This window comes from Cricetulus griseus (assembly GCF_003668045.3).
Source record: "Cricetulus griseus strain 17A/GY chromosome 1 unlocalized genomic scaffold, alternate assembly CriGri-PICRH-1.0 chr1_0, whole genome shotgun sequence".
NCBI lineage: Eukaryota > Metazoa > Chordata > Mammalia > Rodentia > Cricetidae > Cricetulus > Cricetulus griseus.
Genome location: NW_023276806.1, coordinates 232,325,306 through 232,334,643, shown reverse-complemented (window position 1 = coordinate 232,334,643; position 9,338 = coordinate 232,325,306).

Below are 9,338 nucleotides of genomic sequence, written 5' to 3'. Positions count from 1 at the left end.
TAGGAACTCAGGGTTTATTCAGTCACACTCCCAGGTCACACTCCATCACTGTGGGGAGTCAGAGCAGGAACTCAAGCAGGGCAGGAACTTGGAGGCAGGACCTCAAGACAGAAGCCATGGAGTGCTGTTTGCTGGCTTGCTCCTCACAGCTTCTTCAGCCTGCTTTCTTACAGCAAACCCAGAGCACCACCCACAGTGAGGTCCTCTAGACTTCCCACTGGCCAGTCTGGTGGAGGCATTTTCTCAGCTGAGGTCCCCTCTTCACAGATGACTCTAATTGTGTCAAGCTGACACAATTAGCCACCCATCACAGAGTCTGTGGGAGGAGACTGGCCTCCGTCTGGTCCCTGACTTGGGGAGGAGCAAAGGAAAGGGAAAGCCCAGCAGCAAGGTCAGACACATGTTTTCAAACCAACCGATTCAGGTGTGGTTCTGTGTGGGGAGTGTCAGAGATACAGTACAGAGACCCAGGTGGTGGGGACACTTCAGATCCTGGCCCAGCAGCTCATTGATTGTGATGTGTTTGTATTTCGAGACAGGGTTTCTCTGTGTAACTTTGGAGCCTGTCCTGGCACTCACTCTGGAGACCAGGCTGACCTTGAACTCAGAGATCCACCTGCCTCTGCCTCCCGAGTGCTGGGATTAAAGGTGTGCACCACCAACGCCCGGCCATTGTTTGTGATTTCATTAATTAGTCCTTCCCTTCTCTCCTACTGCCAAATACTTAGCAAATCCCCAGTCCATGGTTTGCACGAGGACCATGCTGCCTGCAAAACAAGGCAGTGTGAACATCAGGACAGCATCACTGGGAAGGCAGTGTGAACACCATGACAGCCTCACTGGGAAGGCAGTGTGAACATCAGGACAGCATCACTGGGAAGGCAGTGTGAACGTCAGGACAGCCTCACTGGGAAGGCAGTGTGAACGTCAGGACAGCATCACTGGGAAGGCAGTGTGAATGTCAGGATAGCATCACTGGGAAGGCAGTGTGAACATCAGGACAGCATCACTGGGAAGGCAGTGTGAACGTCAGGACAGCCTCACTGGGAAGGCAGTGTGAACGTCAGGACAGCATCACTGGGAAGGCAGTGTGAACATCAGGACAGCATCACTGGGAAGGCAGTGTGAACACCATGACAGCCTCACTGGGAAGGCAGTGTGAACGTCAGGACAGCCTCACTGGGAAGGCAGTGTGAACATCAGGACAGCATCACTGAGAACTCAATGAGTTCACAGGGCAGTTGGGACCCCACATAGAAACACCACCGGTGCTGCGAGAGGGGACAGGGCCATCCGTTCAGATGTCATCGGGAGTTGCAGAGGCACTGAAGGCCTCTCTCCAGGGCCTGATCCTCAAGGCAGCAGCCACGATGCACCTGGAGAGAGAGTCAGGTCTGAGAGATGCTGAACAGGGCAGGCTGTTCTATCCAGGCTGACTGGCCGGCATGAGATGAGGGAGCAAACCAAGGGACACCGAGAGTGCTGAGGAAGACCCGGAACCTGGAAGAGCCCAAAGCTCTCTCCCTTCCCACACACACTGGTGGGTGGCTGTCTTCTGAGTTGAGACACACACAGGTTCACATCAGAGTGGATTGTAATTCCAATCAGCAGGGTAACTTTCAGTTGGGACCAGTCAGCAGAGAGTCTCTACGTGGTCATCCAGGACCCAGGCTCCTTCTAGTCTGAGGCACCATGGTCTTCCACACACTGTCCAGACAGCTGCTGTTGCAGGTACAAGCAAGGCAGCAAGAGGAAGGACACCCCCACACCTCACGGACAAGAACTAGTCATGAGGGCCTGCCCAGATGCCAAGGAGCTAGCACGAGGGGGGAGGGGGGAGGGTGATTCATAGGCTCTGCCCTGACTTCTCCATCAGGTTTTCCAGCTTGTGTTTTTCCTAAGCTTCCCCCACCCACCTCTTCCTCCTCCTCCTCTTCTCTTTTCTGCTCTGTGAATTGTGCTTTTTCATTCCTTATTTATGCTCTTTTAATGGATGCTTCGGTCTGTGTGTCCTCTCTCCAAATTCAATGGTTGAAACATGATCCCCAGTGCAATGGTTCTCAAAGGGAACCTTTAGAAAATGGTTAGTGGCCCTTTAAAGGACCCGCAGGGGTGAAGGGGAGTCCCTGACAGGAATGGCCCAGTGGGTGAAGGTTCATGCCATGCAAGCCTGGTGACCTGAGCAAAGCTGGAAGGAGGAAGCCTGCCTCTGAAAAGTTTTCCTTTGACCTCCGTGTGCCTCATGGCATACCCTAACACACATAAACACACACACACACACACACACACACACACACACACACACACACACACACAAAAGAGCTGGAGGAGTGCCTGTAACCTCAGCATTGGGAAGGGAAAGGCAGAGGACCAGAAGTTTTAGGTCATCCTTGGCCACACAGTTAGTTGGAGCCCAGCCTAAAGGGGCCCGCTTGCCCTCCTCTCTGGGAGCACACTAGCATCATTTATGAAGAACCGGCTTTCACCAGACCAAATCTGATAGCACTTTGATCCAGCCCCTAGAATTACGAGCTATAAATTTCTACTCATGAGGAAACTTATCTAAAGAAGAAGTGGATTTGATGAGAGCCTAGCCAGTCTTTACAATGGCCTCTCTCTCCGTTACCGTCATGTCGATACTATACCTGACAGGAGGAAGGAGATGAAGGAGGGTAAGCAGGGCCTGAGGGAAGCCAGGGCCTGCAGTCCTCTGGGAAGGTTCTGACTAGGCCCTTCCTCTGGCTAAATCCTCTCACACAGTAGGCTGGCACACCCACCTCAGTCATCTGTGAGACCCTCACATGGTCCCAAAGACGGGAGACAGGAAACACCCTTGCAGGACTATCTCCCCTGGGAGGCATAGACCTTGTTGTCCTGACTACAAACCAAGGTAAGATTCTACCAGAGTTCACTGGGGGGGCATACGAGTTTATGGGGCTCACTTACAGAGCATGGAGAGGCGTTTTGGTTGTGAATGTGGGTGACCCCCAAGCAGCCATGCTAGGAAGTGTTAACCCAGCATGGATGATGGGGTTAACTTCCCCTAGCCTATATTCTCTAGCATCCCCTGAGACCCCGAAGACGTGCACAATTAGGGCAGAATTGTTTGCAGCTGGCTGGTAGGAACAGGAGGGAGCCTGGGAATCCCAGCTGAGGGCTCAGTGGCCTTCAACTCTCCTTCTCTAATCCAGATGATCTCTTTTAAGCATGGCTGTTTATAACACGGAGGATCAAACTTGGCCACAAAGAGCAAACCTAGGTCACCCCCATTCATGGAGTAACCTGCTTCCCACCTGGCCTCTCCCCCTCCTGCTCTGACGAAGGAGCAGGGCAGCCTCAGAGACAGCCATCCCAGCCCTGTCCCTCTGCTGTCCCCTGGGTGATTAAAGAGGAGGTAGAGGAGTGGAATGGCATTACAGCTTTTTCATAATGCTGTGTTGTCATCAAGCCCCGGGCCTCTGGGCACCGCTCTGGCAGCCTCATCTCTCTTCCCGGCTGCGGAGGCTCTTAGGTTATTCAGGGAAGGGCAGGCTGCCGTCTAATGAAAGGGATGTCCAGGCAAGACAGCTCATCAGTCGCTCTTCAGAATGATCTAAACTTTCTCCTTTTGATTTAAATCTTCTTCCTCAGTGGCCGGAAACATAAAGCAGAAGATGAGACAGAGCTGAGATGAGGGCTTGGGTGTCAAGAAGCAGAAGGGAGGGAGGAGGCTGGAGGGCAGGCAGCACTGGGATTGCTGAGAGCTGCTAGGGTGCTGGCTCAGGCTAGACCACAGCCTCCTCCCTGCTGCTCTGCACCTCTAGCCCCCTCCTCCGTGGCTACGTGGCTACGCTGGCCTGAAAGGAGCAGACAGTTTGAGAGGGTACCCAAGAACAAACTCAAGAGGCCACGCCCCCCTGGTTTGCCCTGGTTTCCTCTTCTGTTCCATTTATTCCACATACTTCATTACCACAGTTGTTGGGGGCCTGGGCCCTAGCAGAGCTTATATCCTACACTCAGTCACCAGAGTTAATGTAACACTGAAAAGCAAGGAAGGGAGATTTAGTCAAAATTACCCCATTGGAAAGAGAAGTGAATAAAGAGGTTCAGAGCCCTTATCTTATCTCTGGGGTTCTGACTGGGAGGGGAATTAGTTGTAAACAGAGGGCAAGGAGAATGCCCACCCAAGCAGTCTTGGCCATGGTGTTGTCCTGCTTGTCATTGACCCATCTCTCCTACAAGGTGATCTGACAAGCAGCTAGGACTGTGTGAAATCTCTTTCCAGGGGGACATGCTCCCCCTCTGACGAGCTCCAGGCTTCGGTCTCTTCTTCTTCCAGTAAGAGACTGGGGACAGGGACTCCCATTCCTTGGGGCACACTGTCTGAGCTGTCTGATTGCCAAAGGGAAAGGCGAGTGTCACTGTAGAATAACTCATCCCAGAAGCTGTGTGTGTGTGTATCTGTGTGTGTGTATCTGTGTGTGTGTGTATCTGTGTGTGTGTGTGTGTATCTATGTGTGTGTGTGTGTGTATCTATGTGTGTGTGTGTGTGTGTGTGTGGTGTGTATCTGTGTGTGTGTGTATCTGTGTGTGTGGTGTGTGTGTATCTGTGTGTGTGTGTATCTGTGTGTGTGTGTGTATCTCTGTGTGTGTGTGTGTATCTGTGTGTGTGTGTGTGTGTATCTATGTGTGTGTGTGTGTGTATCTATGTGTGTGTGTGTGTGTGTGGTGTGTGTATCTCTGTGTGTGTGTATCTGTGTGTGTGTATCTGTGTGTGTGTGTATCTGTGTGTGTGTGTATCTGTGTGTGTGTGTATCTGTGTGTGTATCTGTGTGTATGTGTGTATCTGTGTGTGTGTGTATCTGTGTGTGTATCTGTGTGTGTGTATCTGTGTGTGTGTGTGTATCTGTGTGTGTGTGTGTGTGTGTGTGTGTGTGTGTGCGCGCGCGCACGCGAGTGTGTGCTGCTGCTCCTGTAGAGGACTCGGGTTCAATTACTAGCACCCATATTGATAGTTCACAATTGTCTGCAACTCCAGCTCCAGGGAGCACCTGGATTCATTCGTGCCAGGGCAGTTAGTTACAGCTCTAGTGGATGTCTGTCTACTGTGTGCCAGGCTTCCAGACAGTGTGACCTGTGAGACAACAGGGGACACAGGCTGGGACTGCTGCCTCAGAGGGGCAGGGCCACCATCATGGGCTGAAGGCCGAAGATCCCTGGGACACATGACGAAGAGAAATCTCAGCTGGGTGTAGGACCTCTGGATGCCCAGTCTCTCCATCCTACCCAGATCGCCCACGTGTCTTTGAAGATGCCCACCCACTGCCAGCCGTGTCTTCTCTGGGGCTGTGAGGTGACCATTCTGATACCTACGCAGAGCCCCTCCCCCTCTAGGGTAATGGATCTGTGTTGGAGCTGATCCTCCCCTAAGTGGGTTAGGCTCAAAGAGGAAATTGTAGCTAAGCATTTAATTCCCTTTTAATGTTTACATTATTAACACCGGCATTACAAAACGATATTTTTACTTTCACACGATTTAAATGTGCGATTCGATGTCTAGATTACTGGGATCGTTATAACTTGGAGTCGGAAGCCGAGCTACCTCTCACAGCCCTCCTCCCTTGCTAATGCCTGGTTTCTATAAAGAGCAGTTAGGGTTCCCCAAATACCCATTCCGAAAGGCTGGGGAGGAGTGGCCCCAGTGGGGCTTTCCGCTGAGCCAGGAGGCTGCATTGGCTGTGAAATAAGTGACAGCCAGCAGGTGGGTGTTAAAATGGTCATCAACTCCCCACGAGGCTGGCATCACTGAGCTACATTCCAGGCAGCGCCCATTAATGTGCCCAGAACGGCGCTGGGTGATTGACAAGCTACTGAGCCCAGAATCTAGCTCAAGCTACCTACAGAGCGGAAGGGAAGGGCCCTAGGTAAGACAAGGTCAAGCAGACCTGAGGGCCATTGGACCAGGATATATAAGAGCCCACTCCCTGCCTGGGCCGGCTGGTACATATCCCATGCCTGTGGCTTACCGCTACACGGCTACAAAGATGGAGGGGCTAAAATCTGGACTCTACCACTTCCCAGTTGGTGACCCTGGCCAATCTTAGCCTCTCCATGTCTCAGTTTCCACCCCTGGAAAAAGGAGGTAATAGTGGTACTTGAACTGCAGGCAGGCAGTCATGATGCTGGAGAGGTAGCTGCGATTCCTACGTCCTGATCCTCAGGCAGCAGGAAGAGAGACAAGCCTAGGATGGGCTTTTACAACCTTAAAGCCAGTGACACACTTTCTCCAACAAGGCCACACCCACTCCAACAAGGCCACGCCTCCTAACCCTTATAATCCTTTCCAACAGTTCCATTCCCTGGAGATCAAACATTAAAAATTATGAGCCTGTGGGGCCTTTCTTCTTCAGACCACCACACCATCTGGAATTTCCCTGAACTTAGGTATGAAGTCACCTTGTTCATCTAACAAGCTAATGCCAATAGAGTGCTATTGTCAATGTTGTTTTATTGCAGGTTTGCTTAGTGGTTGCCTGTCTCCTCCTACTGTATGAAATGCATAGGGGAGGGGCCTTCAGCTGTCCCCTGTGCTCCATGGCAGTGTGACCTGTGCAGTCACCAACACCACTTCCACGTTTGCTTGATACTCTGCTGTTACTGTTTTCTTTTCTTTTCTTTTTTTAAAGATTTTATTTATTTATTTATTTATTATGTATACAGTCCTCTGCCCGCATGCCAGAAGAGGGCACCAGATCTCATTCAAGGGTGGTTGTGAGCCACCATGTGGTTGCTGGGAATTGAACTCAGGACCTCTGGAAGAACAGTCAGTGCTCTTAACCGCTGAGCCATCTCTCCAGCCCTGTTTTCTTTTTCTTTATTTTGTTTTTTCTAATCAGGGTTTCTATGTGTAGCCCTGGCTGTCCTAGAACTCACTCTGGTAGACCAGGCTGGCCTTGAACTCACAGAGATCTGCCTGCCTCGGCCTCCCGAGAGCTGTGATGAAAGGGCGTGTACCACCACTGCTTGGACTGTTACTATCTTCAAATCTATGATAATTAAAAAGAATAAAGGTCCATTGCATTTAGCTGGATAATGGCAGGGTGTGTCTTTAACCTCAGCAATCAAGAGGTAGAGGTAGTTAGATCTCTATGAGATCAAGGCCAGCCTGATCTACTTTGTGAATACCAGCCAGCCAGGGATAAATAGGGAATTCCTGTCTCAAAAATAAATTATATTTATTTATTTTCTGTTTATATATGTGTGGGTGCACCTTTGCCATGGCTTGTGAGTGCCGGTCACTTACCATGTGGGTTCCAGGGATGAAATTTGGGTCATTAATGGCAACAAATGCCTTTACCACTTTAACTAACTTACTGGAAGGAGTCAGTTCTCTCCTCCCACCATGTGGGTCCCAGGAATTGAACTATGTTCCTCAAGTCTGGCAGCAACCACCTTTTATTTACTGAGCTCTCTTGCCAGCCTCCATATATTTTTTGAGGGGCCTGTGTACTGTGTGCCCAGCAGCCTGGGCTATTTAGCAAAACCATGGGGACTGGGGAGATGGAGCCAGCTGGCAGCATGCACCTTTAATCCCAGCACTCAGGAGGCAAAGGCAGGTGATCTCTGTGAGTTCAAAGCCAGCTGGATCTATATAGCATGTTCCAGGACAGCCAGGGCTACCCAGAGAGACCCTTTCTCAACTCCCACTCCCCCACTCAAAACACACACACACACACACACACACACACACACACACACACGATTCAGTTTGATTCCCCAGCACTTGTACAGAGGCTCACAACCATCTATAACTCTCATCCTAGGGGACCTGATGCCACCAGGTACACACGTGGTGCACAAATATCCATATCCATGCAGCCCAAACACACACACTGACACAATAAGGATAAATTGATGGAGTTAAAATAAGAACGCGGAAGAAAAGGGTGGCTCTGTGTATTGCCTAGCCACATCTGATGTTCTCATGACAAAATCTCTTGATAATGCTCTTCTCATTTTCCCCGTCGTTAGGCAGAGCCTGGCTGTATTAGGCAGCACTGTGGAACACAGAGAAAGAAATATTACCCAGCTGCAGAGGAAAATGGAGGAGGAAGATCCGGGGCGGCCTGGCAGGGATAGGAGGTGAGCCTTGGGTGGGAGTGGAGGAGGCAGAGGGAGGGGTTCAATCTGCGCGGAGCAGTGGGCGGTTTAAACGGAACAGTTTTCCACAGCTCCAGCGGTGATGTTCAGAGTGAGCAGTCAGCGGAAGGGAGTCTTGGTTGGGGCGCTTCACCAAGGTGAGGCGCTCAGTGGTCATGGCCCCCAGAAAACTTCCCTGGTTCCCCATCAGGTTCCAAGCCCTGTCACAGCCTTGCCTTGGCTCTCTTGCGAGCCACAAAGTTGGATGACTTTCCTGAGGTCAAAGGGCAAAGTTGGTCCTTTACTCCTCAGCTCCAGGCACTGAGGGCGGGACTGGAAACCACAGGGCCCACCCCTTTGAAGAGCTCTTGGCTGGCCACAGCTGACCGGGGAGGCAGAGGTGGGACGCCCCCTGTCCTAGGCAGTGGGGATGGTAACTTGGCGGCAGTGAATGGTTTTTGGTTTCACTCGAGGTACAAGTGCAGTGAGAGGCTGAGAAAGGTGCCCGGGAAGTTCCAGCCCAGCTGCTGTGCTCTCCCTTCCTCTGCCTGCTATACAGCAAGGGGTCCTGCCCACCGAACCTCCTCCATCCCTCCTCAGCAGGGTTGCTCCCTGTGTTGTGGATGTGAGAGGGGTTGGGGTCTGACAGACCTAGGCTGGAATTCATTCACTCACTCATTAAACACTACTTTTTAGGAGCCAAGTGCAAAACAAAACGTGAAATTCCTTGTTAAAAATATCAAGAGGAGCCAGGCAGTGGTGGCGCACGCCTTTAATCCCCGCAGAGGCAGGCAGATCTCAGTGAGTTCAAGGCCAGCCTGGTCTCCAGAGCGAGTGCCAGGATAGGCTCCAAAGCTACACAGAGAAACCCTGTCTCAAAAGGAAAGCCATATATATCAAGAGAAAGGGGGTTGGCCGGCAGGCAAGATGGCTCACCAGGTAAAGATATTTCACTGCTGGCATGTATGCCTGTAGTCCTGGAGGCTAAGGCTGGAACATTGAAAATTCAAGGTGTAGCAAGCACCCTGTTGCTTAGATGGTTCATTTGGGACTAAAGAGATGACCCAGTGGTTAAGGGCATTTTCTGTCCTTGCAGAGGACCCTGGCTTGGTCTCCAGCACCCTCGTGGTAGCTCACAGCTGTCTGACTCCCGTTCCAGGCGGGTCTGATGCTATTTTCTGGCCAGGCCTGCACTTAGTGCACAGATACACATAGGCAGA